Here is an 18,058-nt window from a genome sequence, read left to right as displayed (position 1 = left end):
ATGTTATGTTATCTTTATTTGCTTAACTCAGCATTGCAATGTCTCAAAATGACTTGTAAACAATACTGAGGACAGTTTACAGTAATTGTTCTGCACACGAAACTGAGACATTAAATAGCTTTAATGTACTTTGAGGTTGCTTGTGAAGTTCTGACTGTAGGTAAGTTTGATTTCTTTTTTTTGGATAATGGCAATGTTGAAATACCAAAAAGGAATACAAAATTCCAAGATATTTGACAGCATCAGTCATTGGTGCAAATACATACCAGACTCCTGAAGCCTTCAGAAGTAAGAGTTAAAGTCGACAAAGCATTGGACTGTGATAGATACCATCATTGTGTATTCTTCAGTATTACAATGACTTTGTGCCTCAATCTCATGAATCATTAACCTCAGTAGTATTACATCTCTCAAATCTGAATAAATGATTAATTAATTTGAATAAAAGTGAGAAAAGCATTTGCAATTGATTAAGAAACAATGTTGTCCTTCAGTGTGGGGAGTCAGATAAGAATTGTTTTTCATTTCTGGAGGTTAGCACAATATATTTTGACTTATTTTATAAGAAGTAAAACAATCTGTATCTGTGAAGTGTTTCTTGAGAGAAAAAGTGAGACAGGGACATAAAGGGGAACTGCTATGGAAACAGAAAGGGAGAGCAAACGAGTGGGTGCTTGTGTAAGTTTGTACCAAAGCACCCACTCCATTCAGATCCAGCCCAAAAGAGTTGTCTCAGTAACAACAATAGTGCGTAACATGATCTTTCATTACACATTGTGTAAACAGTGTAACCTATCAGTGCTGTCAATCAAGATGATTGATTGTGGCCTGTCAAAGGAGAAGAGTGACACGACAGGGAAAAAAAGTTTTTCTCCGAACAAAGCGCAGTGCATTCAGGCTGCCACAGAAAGTGGTGATTAATGTGTTCTCACTGGGTAATCCCACACCCCTGGCTAATGAAGGAGGAATCTATCATCCGCACGGCGGTGGCAGATGTCGCGAGGACAGCAATCCAAGTGCCTGGGAACAATTTACTTTCTTTTCTCTAATTGTTCCTGAAAAGTGTGACAGGTTTGGAGAAAAACACTCGAGTCGACAGCTCCTCGGGGCAGAGAAAACAACATTCAACGACCGCCACTTCCAAATACAAACCTTTTTCAACCTGAAAATATCACTTACTGCAAACTGGTAACAGAGATAAGAAGAAACATCAGACTATTTTCTACAGTATGCTATGTATTTTTGCCCCGTGCTGCCAGAAATAGTCTAAAAAAGGCTTAAAATAGGAAATCTACTTAAACAAACAATGAATGTATTGAATTTCACTGTAAAAACTAACCTTGGAGAGAAAGTGCACAGAGTTCATAAACAACTCATCTGGGCTTCATTAAGCTGGCTACACATTATAATCACGGGCAAAGCAAGAAATTAAACAGCAATTAGAGAAAAGGGGTTGAAGCTAAGGGATCATTGTGCATGTCCCTACAGACTACCATGTCTGACAAAACAGCCAGTGGTGCAACATCAGCCAGAGGAAAAACAGCTTTGGATTTACTGTTCTTTGTGAAGCTAATGTTTCCATTGCTTGTTTTTACTTTTATAATTTATTTCAGGCCACTGAGAAAAGCAGACAAACTATTTTGTTCTGCTTTACCATACAGTTTATGTCGTTTCAGCACATTCATTAAAAACTGTGTTGGGCAGACTGGCGCTTCTTTCATGTTGGAAACGTAAGCTGCTATTAGCACAAAAGGGGGAAAGCGGCAAAGTCCAAATGTGTCACAGCTGTCTGTCCTCACATCATTTAATTTAATCTGGTTTCATGCCTGTTCGCATTACAGGCCTGATAAAACAGCAACACTTTCAAACATCTGCTTGCTCAGAGAGCCTGTTGATTATTCATTCAGCTGGAGGTCAGATGGCACTCGGCTCACACAGCCTCACACCCGAGCTAATAAATCAATTTCTGGAGCAATTTTGAGTAATCGCATGTGCTTTAAAGTTTAACAGTCTGCTTTACGAGGTGCAGTTCTGTATGAATTATGCGAACAAGTTGAGTCATTGCACTAATTGCACTTATTTTTGTGAATGATGACCTACTTGTGACCTTCACACATACAGTACACCCCTCCCTCTGGCTCTTTTGTGGAGCTGGAGAGATTTAAGGCCCAAGCTGCAGTGTGGAGCTAACCCTTCAGACATCCACTAAAGAGGAATCACTCCATCAGATATTCTACTGACATGATAGAAAGATTCAATATGTGCAGATTTTCTGTTCCACACGTGTTTGAGACACAACATGAGCATTCATATCTACTGTACAAGAAATGTGGAGTTACCAACCTGACCTGCATGTCTTTGGAACTGTAGGAGAAATACATTCACTAATAATAGAAAAGTTCATACCGTTGAGTATAGGTACAAACATTAGAAACATATTTATTCAAACTGCCTTTAAAAGAGCAGAGACGGTTAGCATTGGCTGTAAAAAAAGGAACGTTTCTGCATCTATGCTTTGACAGTTATACCAATGTTTTCTGGTTGCAACTCTATAATCTGAAAGCACACAAATTGACCTACACAAATGCCAAAAATTACACCACAAATTGAAAAAAATAATGTTTCAGAAAGCCAAAATGTCACAAAAAAAATAATGCAGAATTCTCTAGATTTACATTTCATAAAACAGAAAACAACATAGGCTTGAACACTCTTCAACTCAATTTGAACTGCAGTGAAATGTTGTTGTGGGTACAGTGTAACATCATTGTAACACAGGAACATTCTTTGAGGGCCAGTACCAACAAAGATAAACCTTACTGTAAGAGTCAAACACACAACACGCTGCTGAGACAGTTAAAAGAGAGCAAAGATGATGATGTACTGGGCTGTGAAGATGGCTAACACCCAGCTGTTATCATAATCAAAACAACTGGACATGCTGTCCTGATGATTTCATCGAGGTCCAGTCAGATAAACACCGGTGTTTAGATAACGCATCAAAGACCTGCCACAAAGACTGAGTACCTGGCAGAGGTGTAGAACTGTGGGCTTGTTGTTTGAACAGAGGGAGCGCAGTGAGGTCAATAACTAACTTCAAATAGCTGAAAAATTTGCTCACAGTATTATCTGGTCGGATAGAGCCTGAAACGCTGCCAAACCAAGACATGTTCGGATGTGAGTCTCATTTATCTAAACTTGGTTTCTAATTGAAGGTATTTACAAAAGTGACTGAGAGCTGTTGTTGATCTTTCACTACAGCTTGTTATAGTAAAGTGTATACTATCACGGATTGCATTTGGTCTGTGTTAACATGTTCCAACCTCTCAGTTTGGTGTAACAAGAGATAGACAACATATCATCTCCAAAAAGTGACTAACTGTAGCTACAACAGCCATAAGTCACAGAGCTACGTCTTTGTGTGTGGATGTAGATCAGATGCTCATTTGACCTCTACAATTAAGAACAAAACAGCATTGTATATACTCCTTGTTTATTTTGTAGGTATGTGTACCAGTTGAGTGGGTTTAGTAAAAACAATGGATTCAAGTTAAACCTTAGAGAGATGCTAGCATGGAATGCTAATGCAAGCATAGCAAAAATATCAACATGTTGATTATCCCTCAAACTTGGTGTTTGAAGCATAGAATCTAGTACAAACACTTCTTAACTAGGGAATACAGACTTTTACTCCACTGATTAAGTACCAGGCGCATCAAATAATCCAAAGTGGTGAGTACATGTTATGAATATCAATGAAAAACTATGAACAATTCATCTAACGTGGATGAATTTAATAGCAACACTTCCACAATCTTTGATGACTTGAGGGCAATTGTGTTATTTTCACTTTCCTGCCAGTTGATTTTTGGGAGCAGCATGATGCTACAGAGCCTGAGCTGACATTGGCTAAATAATTAAGTAGAATTAAAATGATTTCGGCTTCTATGGGTCCTGCAGCTCCTCCTCAGCCTCCCAGCTATGACCAAATTGCATTTCTTTTCTCAGAGCCAGGGTAAATAAATTAGTCAGGACAAGGTCAAAGATGTCACAGAACAGATTGGGAACAATTGAGCTTTGAGAGGCAGATTTGACCCTTGATTCAGAGTTGGAAAGTATAAGAATATAAATTATAATTTCTCTTCCTAGTCCAGATTTTGAAGAGCACTTTAGAGAGACAATCCAGTGAACAAGCAAAGACACAGATCTCATTTCTTTCAGAGGTGCCCTTTAGAGTCTAATAATGAGTGATGAAAGAGAGAATGGTAATGTAAATCAATCAAATCATATGTTTCTTGGAGGGGAGCAGTGGTCCTCCTCATACAAGGTCGACCCAAGGTAAATCTGCAAGGCCAGAAACGAATTAATCAATTACTAGCTCCATGTATGTGCTTTGTCACTCCAATGTGAATGACTGTCAAGTGGGAGAACACTACAGACTGGACGGACGCTGTCTACTTTGATGTAGGCTTATGCATATGAAATGAGGTCAGATCCTGGTCATTAAAAAAGAACTCCTTTACACGGGATATCACGCTACGAGAGGCAATTTCTTCAAAGGCCTTTTACTTTGGAGATTTGTAAGGGATTATGACAGGAAGGCATGTATAAACAAAGCAATGTGAGAAGAAAAAGGAAAATGGGTCAGATAATGCCCTCTGTCACAGTTATTACACATCTCAATTACTCAGGCCGAGGAGAACGCTAGAAGTTACAGGGATCATTTGCCTGAGCAAGAACGCAAGACCAGTCCTCCAGCTGGTCTGCTCTCATGTCATGTTGTATTTCTTCGAAGATATTTGCGCTTAGTTGATATTGTTTCACTTTGCCTCTGAGGATCAACACTCTTTGGCTATAAAGTGCACACCCTGCAGGGAAAATAAAATGAAGGAAATGAGCTGGAAACAAGCAAGTTGAGCAAGTGAGATTATGCAAATAAGCTTTCCAGTCAGCTGAAAACCATGAGGATTCCCAAAGTAATTGTTATGTCCTTCCTTGCTCTATACATTAACACACAATAATAACTGTTTACCCAGCTATATCAACACTTTTCTTTGTTTGGGACAGTGGTAGAAAAAGCTTTCTTTAACCAACAGTTTTCAAGGTACTTGTACTTTACATGTGTTTTCCCTTACATGCTATTTAATAGATTTCACTTTCATAATGTGCTTTTTGCTAAACTACATTTATCCGACAGCCGCAGTTACTTACTTTCCAGGTTTAACAGATAGATTATAATGCATTCTCACAGATCAAGCTACCCTACAGTCATAGTAAAAATCATCTTCTTCAAATAATCTTTCTACCTTTAGTTTACTTTTTAGAAAGAAGGGATATAAACGATCATTTGATTACCACAGAAAGGTTTGTTAGATAGTTTGGTCGAGGTTTGCTTCTTTACTTATAGCTCTGCATATTTCCCTCACCACTGTGTGAAAACCATTAATAATGCTGAAATGCTTTTATTTATATATTTAATGTTTCCAAATGCCAGCTATTTGCATGCATTGTTAGGTGACTATAGGTTTATATTTGCTCGGCTCAGCTACCCTGACCTCCCTCTACTCAACCATTGTCAGCCCCTTGTCCCTTACACAGAAACAATGGCCCATTATTGGCCCTAATGCGCGGCTATGTGACATATAATAAATATTGCATTAGGGGAGCCCGAGAATCTGTCAGTCAGGAGATAATGCCTTTCGTCAGCATCAAACCAACCACAAACGTCTCTAAAGCAAATGATTCCTTTAAGGTATTCCTGTATGGTAAATGATTCATAGTGCCTGCATTGTTAAAAACAGCACTTAAGGGGGGACTGGTTAAAGTAAACATAAGTCATGGTGGAAAAGCTTGTAGTATTATCCAGGGTTGTCTAAAAGCATATGAATGCCCAGTGTTGTTAATGGATACAAAGGGCTCAGGAGTGTTTTAGTTTGAATAAATCTGTCCTGGCACCCTTCAAAAACTTTGAGCAGTCAATTAACATGTAGGCCATTCTATATTTTTAATGTCATTATTTCCCTTGTTAGGACTTCCGTGCAGCTCTCTATTTAGCATTATAGAAAATATAAATCATAAATGAAATTGCATACACTATTTCGGACAGGAAAATCCTAAGAGTTGTAAGTGTATCAAACGGTATGACATCATTTTAATGTAATATTAGTGTCATGTTGAATAGCTGTGTGTCTTTGGGAGAAAACAGGTAGGAGTAAATATCTATCTGGTATTAGCTATTGAATAGTGACTTGAAAAACACAGTGAACTACAGAAATATGTATTGTTCAGCCCCAACACCTTTCCTGCCATTCAAAATTCACAAATCTCCTTATAATGGCAGTCATAGACAAAAGAAGGGAAGTACAAGATAGGTTGAACATTTGGCATGTTGTGAAAGCACCCAACTGCTTTGTCTGTGTTACTTTCCTCTCAGGGCCGAGGTTGTATAGGTCTAAAACATTAGGGTGTTGACAAAATGATGGATGAAGCATGGTAAAGTGGTTAGCAATTGTAAAGGCTCTGAAAACTTCTTCCAAAGCACAAACAAATGACCACTTCACATTGTATCCATCACTGATACATTGTCCTAATTGGAAAGTGAGAACCTTGCATTCAAAACACAAAGTGCTGCAATACAAATTTAGCCCGGCTAGATGGCTACAAAAACAATTGAATCCAAAGCCGAGGAGCCCCAAAGCGATAAATATTAAATAGATTAATATGTTTTTTATGAAATTCATTAAGCATGCCTAATCACTAGAGCTATACATTTTTAAGAAAAGTTACTGTACATTTCAGAAGTGAATTGGGAATTGATGTATCACCGTATGGTATTATGTGATGGGTATTTTTATGTTTTCCATATTTGAAGGATAAAATGGAATTATCGTATTGAAAGCTTTCTTTTCTAATATATTGAACAGGTGTTGCAAATCAGTTTCATGCTTTGAATTGGATGTTAAATTGCATTCCTATCAAATAATATTGAAATATTCACAGTAAGAAAACCATGTGATGAAACAATACATAAGAAAATAGGACTTTATCAAAACTATTTGTCATGGTTAAATGTAATGTCATCAGTTTTATTTCATTATACGCCTGTAGCCTCTCTAAAGCTAGTGAAGTCAACAACTGTAGCCAGTTAGCTCCTATTAGCTAGTGCAACAGTGATGCGAAAGTTATTCTAAATCAAGAAACTAGGGGCTGCTGCTGCTGTAAATATAAACAGTGCAAAGACACACAGTAATCTCTCCTATCATTTAACTTGACAAGGCTACACCTAGGGCCTACTATCAACATAGCTGACTGAGTAGCTATAGGCTAGCCAGATGGCATCAAAGTGAAAAGCCAGTGCAGTGTTGGCTAGATAGCTAGCTTGAAGTTGAATTATGATTCAACCTCTCAACCAAAGCCTATCTAGTTTTCAAAATATGTATAGCATATGAAGACTGAGTCTGTGTGCTGTACTGTCATTCGTTTGTTGATTCAGAATTTCTTTGGCATTGATGCTCTTGCCAACAGGATCTCATCGGCTATGTTTGCAGCAGTTGCTAGCTTGCTGAGGACAGGCTGCATTCAAGAGATTGGCTGAAAGGTGAAAGGTGAAAAGGCCGATGACTGTTGACCTCCCTCATGTCATGTCAAAAGTGACATTATAAAATCAAGTAGGCCAAAGTGAAATTCAATTCAGATGCCATTGTTGAAAGTTCCATTACAAAATAAAAACAGACTTTTGAAACAAGAAATTTGATTTAAAATGTCTGGAATAAAAATGTAAATCTGCTTCAATAAATATCTGTTAAAATGAAATAAAGTTGTACTAATGTCTTAAATTATTTCACATATTTTAGATACTTTACACATTACAGATAGATGTTTACATTGTTATGAGTTTTATTCAATGCGTCTTGTGTATTCTTCTTATTTATAGATTTGGAGTTTACAGGATTCTCCAAAATACAGTGAATCAAATCACTGAAATACAGACTTGTTTTCAGTTTAATAAAATTGGTTTTAGGAATGGTAGCCACAAAGAGCGGCATTATAAAATGTTGAAAAATAGATTGTATGTCAACCTTCATAAGGCTTCTTCAATCCCCACTAGAGGTCTCTGTCGCTCACCCCCTTCTTTCTACAGAACATCCCCATAGACGCATGTAAACACAGTCTTGTCCCTCAGTAAACACCACTGAGGATAATACAGGACATTCATTTGTTTTTATTATTTTAAAGAAAGGAAGGACAAGGGAAAAGTGTTCAAAGCATATACACTTCAATGGCACCAAATAGACTCAGACTGAAAGGCTTAACAGAAAAATGCTGTCATTTGAAGTATTCCTGAAGCCTTCTATTAGTTTGAGAAATCAAATTAACCCAGTGACCCAAAATCTAACAGTTCCTGAACAGCCCAAACAAACATGGTTCAAAAGGAGTCACAGATTTGGGCCTCACAGAGCTACAAGCATCAGCAGAGGATGCTTGGCATGGCAGGGCATTCTTCACACATTGGCAGCATGAGCGATGTGGGTCACTTAGCGAGTGGCAAGGATTCAAAACAAAGAAAAGGCCCGTGCAATGGGGTCTACTGGATGAATTTGTCAATGTCTTGTGCCTTAAGGCGCCCAGCCTCGCCTGACCCCAACCTCCATTCTCAAGATAAATACCTCTGTCACCATTCACCTTCAGTCCCTGGACACAAATTAAACTTGTCATCCATCATCCTTCTGCAGAGGTATAATTTCCCCCCTCCCAGTAATGAGTTTAGGACCTCTGAACAGGCCAGGGATGGGACCTCGCTGAACATGACTTAGTATTTTGGAATCCTGATTTTTTTTTGTGTGTGGTTATTATTTGTATAAAATGACTTGATCTCACACTCCCCACCGTAAAGCTTGCCAACTGGATAAATGATTGACTGTGACATTCATTGCAACTGTGGGTCCATACAAAGTTCAAGCTGTGGAAGGTGTAAAGCTCCGGGTATTTGTTTCCCTCAAATGGCCACGGCTGACAACCTTGTATGATAATGTGCCCACTGTACATCAACTTAATTGACACTTAAATCTGTCAGTAGCCTTACAAATGCCGACCTTCTTTGGGGAACAAATCCTTTTTAATGTGCATTCTTTGTGAGTGATTGTGCATGTGCGTGAGGAGGGATGGTTTTCAGGGGGGTGGGAATGGAGGGAGTGAGGATACGAATGAGATAAAGAGAAAGCTGTCAAGATAAACAGTAAAATCAACATAAAGCAAGCAGCCTCTTAAGCAAAAGTTATCATACAACATGAAGCAAAATATATAAATATTCCATTACTACAGCAGCTGGCTATCCGCACTAAGGACTCACTCACTCAAATTGCTTCCAAATCCCTTTTCACCTGTCTGATTAGGATATTTTTGCCATGTAATGTTATTAGCAGCCTGGTTAAAAAGGAGCTGCTGTGCACTGGGGGTTGGCTTATTAATTGTTGTTTTCGTGTCACCACTGCTGTGTGCACCCAGTGATTTAATCAGCTAAATTCACTGCCATGGGAGCTGCGGCCCGAGCCAGGTTTAAACGCTATAGGTGTAATAATAATATATAGGCAATGAACCTGTCATTCCAATTCATTCCTGAGAATGATTTACATATATGCTCGCTGAATAACACTGATTAGCCAAATGGGATGAAGTTATTATCTGGCTCCTTCATTGCATTAATGCTGCAGTTTCATTAACTCAATTTCCACTTACTCCTTGTAGCCCTTAAATACTGTATGTCCTCATCATGAAACATTGCTTTGACTGGCAGACAATTCAGGGCAAAAATAGTGACCCTATTATCCCCTGGACATTGATAAGCACTGAGATGTGTGTGGGACTTCTGCTTCCTGCTCTAAGAGCGGTAATGACCTGGGGGCAGCAGCTCCCTCACAGGTACAATCTTGTTTACCTCAATTCCCCATAGACACCGTTCTATCCCCAGAGACCTGATCTGGCTTCTTTATCCTCACCTCAGTCACCTACCAGGTCCTTTTTCTCTAATCACAAAGCATCTCGCCGCTCTAGACCTCTGCGTTATCTTGAGGGGCAAAGCCTCTGGTACTCACCGCAATTAACCGGGGGCCTTGTTACCAAAACAGTCAGTACAGCGAGTCAGTCTCCATGGGCGAATAGTGCAAACAAGGCCTGCTTACCTCCATTAGTGATGACATAGAGTAGGGATAACACAGACACACCTAACAGCATGTTTCCTACAAGGTGCTACAACTGCAAAGCTGACTGCTAAATAAAAAGCGTATTTCTGACTTACTGCGTCCCAAACAGCTAAGACAGGTGAGATTTCAACATGTCATGACGCTGCCATTATTCTAAATCCCTTTTCCCAAGGTGGAAGGATTGCAAAATGAGGCTCCTGCAGCCATCTCTGCTCACAAGCAATCCACTGAATGACAACAGACAGCTACAGTGATGCAGAGACGGGCGGACAGAGATGGATGGATCGATAGACGACTGCATATGCAGACTTGCCTATTGATAAACTCCTGCTGACAACGGGCAACACTTTGGGCTCATCGGTGGAAATGTCAGTCATGCTGGCCATTAGTTTGCATGCATTTCAGGTCGGATGTCCTCAACCTGTGACCGTGGGGTACGAAGGCCAGCCTACAAGGCCCGTAACATGCCAAAACACTTCTTTATCACTTGTCAGAATCGATTCCGCTTGGTGTCAGTCCGGGCATCTCTACTACTGTATGTGACAAGGAAGAAGGCAGCCTTGATGTCTGACAGCTATGAAGCTAATATGCATGAGCAACTGCAATGGGTCTGATGTTGCCATCACGTTAGTGAACTGATATAGGAAATAGGGCAGCAACTGTTTTGTCAGACAAACAATCAAAAACCCAAATATATATTTGGGTTTTTGATTGTTTGTCATATGGTCAATATATTTACTATGATAAACAATATCAGAAGAAGATTTGTTTTTATTTTTTCCAATAATACATTGTTTAGTTGTGTTTTTTTAGGTTATGGATCAAATTACATGTGTGTGTGCGCTGTGAGTGTGTGTGTGTTATGAGTGCTAACTGTTTTGGTTTAGCAGTTGGTCGCATTTTAAGAGTCATGTATTTCCCTAAAGGATTAAGCAACAAAACATGTCCAAAAAGGGGAATGATTCCGAATTGCAACACCCCTTGGCAGTACAGGTTGTACTTTTCCAAGGTTTTATTGTCAATGTATAATAAAATAGCAAACTTGTCTTATTATGCCATAAGTAATGCTGGATGCATTTCTACGCGCTGTCTTGTACTTGACAAATCAGCCTAAACTCGAGGCCATGCTCTAACCGCTGACAGGTAATGGCTCATCACTGTAAGAGCTCCCAACTAGCTCCAGAGTGGAGAAGTCATGTTTTTATTCTAACAAGGCCATTCTGGGTTGGGAACGGCAGTCAAATCTAAATTCTGCTCAGGGAGCAGGGAGAAAAATGCCTGATGAATTTGTCAATACTGCAGGAGTGATGGGCCTCATATGTGTGTAATGGACTGGATGCTTCTCAGTACAGATTGCCTGTCGAGATAGGAAACTATAATGAATGGCATGGAGGAGCATGGTCAGAAATATAAGGCTTTTTACTATCATTTAAATATTTGACATTGTTGGTTAAAGTCCCAGTACTTATTTTTACCATATAGACTTGAGCTAAATAAACATAATCCAAGAGAATTGTTCTAAGTTAGGGGAAAAACATGATTTGTGTGTTTGCAAACTGATCATAATAAAAATGTAGGCTTGTTTAAAAAAAATGTAAATGTAGACACATCTTTACCGAACCTATCAAAAACCGCAGAACATCTAAACATGTTTTACGAGTTATATAAAACAGATTTGGTTTTTGCCTTGAATATATTTTTCACGGACCTGTCAAACAACTTTAGAACAATAAAGATTCCAGTGTGTCTTGCATGTTGGCTCTGGGACGGATCTTTTGCTTACATTTGGATAACAGACTTTATCTATAAAGACAGTGTCGTGTTTCAAAACAATTCTAGTAGTTCATACTTCTCGCCTTCAATTAGCATCTGCATTGATTAAATACTTAATCCAGACATTTAGTCAAAGAGTCTGTCTAAATTGAAACTCTTAATTGTTTTATTTGTCATTTAACCATTGTATATATGGCTTGTTTCCCTCCTGTGTTTCCAGCATTAATGATGTAACAATGCTTTAACAGCATCAGAAAACATGATTACATTGATTAATGAATTGTCAATGAGAGGCTCCATTGTTCTCTAATGTTTTGGTCTTGGGATAACCCTGCTCACAGATAGTACATGTAAAGAAACATTTATAAAAGCATTAACATGTTTCCATTGTTAGGAAAGGTGGAATAGCCTATATGGCTACAGTTGGTGAAGGAGGGTCTAACAGAGAGGCAGTCCCGTGAAAAAGGGTTTGAGTAAAACCTTGGATGAATAATAGACTGCTTCCTAAGCAGCAGCACTCTTGGTGGTAGGAGGTTAATATTCTCACATGTCATTAAGTCTGCTGGCTCGACTGATGGCTCATTGAATCAGGCAGCAAATGATTTCCTCATGCTGCAGAGGACAGAGCACTTCAAAGGAAAGGGGCTGAGGTCAGGACAGCACTCCGCTTTGATTAATGACCGGGGCTCCGCAGAGGTTGCCTGTAGGTAAGAATGTGACGGTGAATTGGATGTGAAGGGGACCGACTTTTAAGCTGGATTTGACCCACCTCCAGAAAAACTTGCAGATACCATCACACGGGTTGGGTTGATGGGTTGTGACTGAAAAGCTTTATGACCCTCTGGCTTATACAATCATAAAAATGAAACTTGCTGGCTGACAGGTTTACCTGACATCATAGTAGTGTTTAATCATTGTATACTTGAATAATGCATAGAAAAGTAGTACTGATTTTCAAGTGAATGTTAATTAGATTTTTGTAGCTCTTGACAAGTACTGTCTTAGTAAAGATATTCCAATAAGTAAAAAGCTGATTCTTAAAAAATAACAGAACATTGAACCATCCGATTGTTTAACTGCAGGAAGGCTCGAGTGGGGATTAAACACACCACCACCTGGGTTGTCATTCTCCTGGGCCCCATTATCACCCTCCTTATTAGTTTTTGACTCAGCAGAACAAAACGTGACCGGCTCAATCTTTGATCTCTCACGCGCTGACACAAATCCTTTTAAGCCTCCCGACGTTCCTCTGCTAGGGTAATTACTACTAATTAAAAGGTTTCCAGCTGCCTTGTGTGCATTTTTTTGTTCTTCCACAACACATTGTCCTCACAGGTGCATTTCCTATGTTTACCGTGGGCACGTCACTCACATTCCTCCCCACTTGTTCACGGACTATGATCAAGGAGATTAAGACTTTTGTTTGATGATAAAGGAGTGAAATTACCAACTTGTTGCCAATGGGAAACCATTGTTGGAGTTCAAAAGAACTGGTAAAAAGGTTGGGTTCCTTCTATGATCTTGACACACAAGAAATAAAAGTGACGAGAACTTCAATTCCTAACAGTATAATTGACAGAATTGTCATTACCTATAAGATACTATATATATGTTCTTATTGCATTCATAAATGTTATTTCTCCAGAACCTGAGAACGTAATGTGTTGGGTAATTTTGCATGTTGAAATACTTAGTTTTTCTTTTGATGACAACAGTAGCACTGATTATGGTTTTGTGGGTTAATATTAAAACAGATTAAACTTCCTGAGATGTTTCATGTTGCTTTACCTCTACATTACTTCTAAAGAGCCAACTAGCCACACGACGGCCAATCTTGTAAATTCACTTGCAAGTCAAGGAGCCCATAAACATCATTAACCATCATTTCCCAGCCCACTTCAGTTACATGTGAAGCGTTCTTTATTGTGTAATGAGCCAAGAATCTGAAAAGATTGCCTCTTCAAAGCCTCTCTTGAAAGCTGTCGCCCATGCAGCCTGCTGACATGTCAAGCTGGGATTAAACGTCCCCCATAATCATTTCTTTGTTTTCAAATGAGCCCATTGTTTATCTGCACCTTGGGTGACAGCCATCAAGAGTGCATGGCGCTGCAGAGGCTTTGAAAAGTGGCAATACAGATACTTCACGTGCTTGTTGGAGATTCACTTCCATGTTCAAAGTTTTTCGTTGAGGTGTTTATAGCAGCTACTTTGAAATTCAAATGTATATTTGTACGGCAGTCATCATTTTCTAAAAGGCAATTTGGTAAAGAAAATGTTGAGTGGACTAATTTTCCAACTGCATCTGGCACTTATATTTCAGAACATTCCCATCAATGTATCCTTATAATACATAATTATAGATAGAAAGTGTGGCAAAAAAACTACATTTTTCTTTTCTTTTCCTTTTAACCATTAAAATCTTGATTTAGAGCAGTGAAGAGGGACTGTAATTCCCATTCAAGTCTTGCCTCAATTGTGATGCACGGAGATGCACTCTCCATCTTGTCTTAGAAAAGCAGGCCTTTGTCCCAGACCAGCAGTGTGTCATCAGCTCTGGGCCTCCAGCGAGGCAGGGACATTGAGCCCTGGCAGCAGGGGGACACTTCTCAAGGCCTTTAAGAACTACAGTAAATCTTCAAACAATTTATCCAAACAAAGGCCGCTGTGTAAGGAGGGAGAGAAGACACAGGAAACAGATGAATAAGCAACATCAATTACAGGCTCTGACCTTGAGAGCCCTGGACAAAGGCGCACATTTCACACCAAATGACTGCAGATTGGTCCTGACAAGCCCGGAGTGGAGAGGCGAGCCCTCATAATGTTACCCACCATGCATTTCTTAGAGGCCAGGGCAAATAGGGGAGAGGATACAGAGAGAGGTGGAGGTGAGAGGCAAAGGAGCTATGAATGAAAGATCACCAAAATAGATGTTGGTTTATTTTAAAGTGAGACAAAATGGCTCAATTTAAGCACTTAGCCTGACAAAATGGCCACTGGTGAGTTACAAGAGAAACATGGAAGTTGACAGCCAAATAAGTCTCTCGATAAGTAGGGGACTGCGAAGACAAATGTCCAAAATCCTTTTTTTCTAAACCCTTTGTTCCAATCAGATTTGTAGAAGTGTGTGTCTTTAGGACCCGCTACCCATAATCCCTATAATATACAGACTATATGATCTGCCAAGTTGAAAATGTAATTTGCTGAATCCACCCACTTGTTTTTATTTAATGATAAAAGGGAGATATTGAGAGTGTCTGCAGTCTCCCATTTGATAAAAGGACATTTAGAAAAAAGAGGAAAGTTACCATCATGTTCGGTTCAATTAAAATAAAATAAAATATGACTATATACACATCAAGCTGCTGTATGTAACAGGGACAATTTAGTTGTTTATTATCTCGTCAAACATGTTAACAACTTGCTACAAACATGCAGCATAAAGATAACTAATTAAAGCTACATGCCCTGGCTATCAGCCGTGGTAAAATCTTGTTATAATGAGTAAACAATACGACTGGAAATTTGCTAAAATTGCCTAACATGGTGCAAATGCACTATTGTTCTATATGATGACCTTTTGTTGTATTGTGTAAGAGATGCAGGAAGAGGCACTTAAAAGAAGCGTCTTTCCCCAATCAGAAGCATATCTATTCCACTTTTAGATCCATGACACGTAATTATCAGACCCTTGTTCACCATCAAGCTGAATCGAACCACTGAGAGGGGGTTGGCCTCCTGACCTCGTAACGCCCACTGTGTACACTGTACTAATTAATTGCCCAACAACATACCCTGCATGATGACATGCAGTCGTTCTGAGCAGAACAATAGATTCATGCTTTTTGCATACCAAACACAGCACACAACATTAATTCAATCTGAGTCGCCTCCAATTAGTCAGCGAAGCAAGGTGCAAAGCCCGGTCTGACTTCTGCCGACAGTAAAAGAACCTGACAGAAGGAACGTGCAGTGACAGCATGGATCTGAAATGTAATTGTGCAATGTCATTATTAGCATTATCTGACTACTTGCACTCAAATAGTTAGAGGAATAAGTTAGTTGTTAGGCAAAAATTATAATGAATTGTCTGCTTCCAGTTTCTCATATGTGAGAGATTGCTGCTTCTCACTCTATTTTGCTGCTTTATTTAATACTGTACAGTATATTTAATAAACAAAAGTAATCGACTGGACAATAGTTTATCACATTTTTAAGACTAACAGATTCAACAACAAAAAGATAGTGATGGAGGAATCGATAATGTAAGTAATTGTAACCTGCATCTCTACTATCTACTTAGCAGCCTTATGAGCATTTTAATTAAATAATAACAAGATTAATGGATAGATTAACTCTCTGTCTTGCAGTATGCACAGCTGCCCAGTCTCTGTATTGATTGTTTTTGAGCCATAGTAGTAAGGCTCAATGAACAGTGAACTACTAATAAAGTACCCAAGTACTGCAGCTAAACCTGAAGCTATTAAAGTCCTTGCTACTCCGGAGCGTTAACTGGAGCCTTGACTGAATTAAAACACCCTTTCATTCCAGCCATGTTAAATTACAGGCCTGAATCTGTTTTGTTTTTACTCTGCATGCTCTCAGTATTTTTGAAAGATTAAACAACAACCTGCCTGTTTCGATATTTATTGTCACAACATAAAGTCCCCAGACTTGCAAGTGCTGGAGGGGACCAAATTGTAAGGCATTACTCACAATAATGCATATGCTATAATCACAGAGAACTTACTTAAAATTCAATCCACTTTGGCATCATTATCATGTATCAACATAATGAATGACTCCTTCAGAGTATGGTAATTATAATTTGATAAATCATCAGCAGAAAATTAACTAGATGTCAAAACATTCATTGGGAAGGGTGATGAATCGAGGATGATTGTGGTGATGAATTGTGTTAATCTGCGCGGTATGTATCCAGTGAAATGGCTAAACAGCCCAAGATGGATGGGGCACAGGAGCTGCAAGGTCAGAGCAGAAAGCTGCAGGACGGGGGGGGGACGGGGGGGGGGGAATAAAGGAAACTGTGCATGTCTGACTTTGGTCATTTCTTTCCATTTGTTTGTTTCATAAATACTCTTCTATTGAGACCACAGCTAAAACAATATGTATATTGTCTATGTCTAAAAATAATTGACAAAATATATACAATACATCTAAATCTATAATAAACAATATATAGTAATTTCCTAAGCATGATTATTTGCTGCCTTATTCATCCAATATGTTTAGATTTAAGTTGGTTGCTTGGAAAAACAAGTCATCCGTAACCACCCCTAGGGCTCTTGGAACATGCAATGTACATTGTTTTACTATTTTCTGATATTCTTTCCACTAAAAGATGCATTATTTAATTAGTAAATTATATTATGGGTGTAGATGGACATTTCATTTTGTTGTGCACTTGTTTTGCTACATTAATGCCTTTAGATATATAATAAATACAGGTGCTGCACCCTCCCTTGCACACATTATGGTGCTTCCCTCTTGGATGTTTCCTATATGAAAGATGTGTGTGCTAAGTGAGAGAGGTCAAACATGAGTCCAGATATTTATTACATGTGCTGAAACCAGATGGAGGCAACACATTCATCACAGCACCGTGTCACTTAGGTTACACCCGTTCCCCATAAAAAGCGTCTCCCTCTTCCCAGCATGCACGCTGGCCTCGCCTGGTGTTTACAACGACCAACCCTGGGTTGGTTCGGTAGCCCGTCGACTTTATCATCCCCACCGCGCTGCGTCTAGCTCCACCAACCATGGTTATTTTAAAAACTTTTGCTTTTATCAATACTCTTTGCTGTGTAGCTGGGGGAGATATTAAAGCCACAGCGGGGCAAAGAAAGGGCGTTTCTGACACTTGCTCCCTCATTTATCAGTGCCCTTCATAGGCTCCGTCAGTGACAATGAAAATATTTCACAATACCGCAAGGCAGAAACTCATTCCACCAGTCATCCATCATGCTCAGCCCAGCGGCCGTTCCACTGACCTAATCGGTAATGCCTGGCTGCTTGCTGGAGACTTCTTTAAACCCCCCTCCCCTTCATTAGGCCTCGTTAGAATGAGG

At 39.2% G+C, this 18,058-nt stretch overlaps 1 long non-coding RNA gene across 2 annotated transcripts in view; it reads right to left on the bottom strand.

Annotated features, from left to right (window-relative positions):
- The window catches only part of LOC307024867, a 137,092-nt gene that overhangs the window by 32,267 nt on the left and 86,767 nt on the right, over nt 1-18,058 (bottom strand). The gene's annotated exons all lie outside the window — the stretch shown is intronic.

Source organism: Notothenia rossii (genome assembly GCF_949606895.1).
Source record: "Notothenia rossii genome assembly, chromosome: 11".
In the NCBI taxonomy this organism is placed as follows: Eukaryota; Metazoa; Chordata; class Actinopteri; order Perciformes; family Nototheniidae; genus Notothenia; species Notothenia rossii.
Note: the sequence above shows the minus strand (reverse complement) of the source record. Positions and strands in the feature narration are given on the sequence as shown.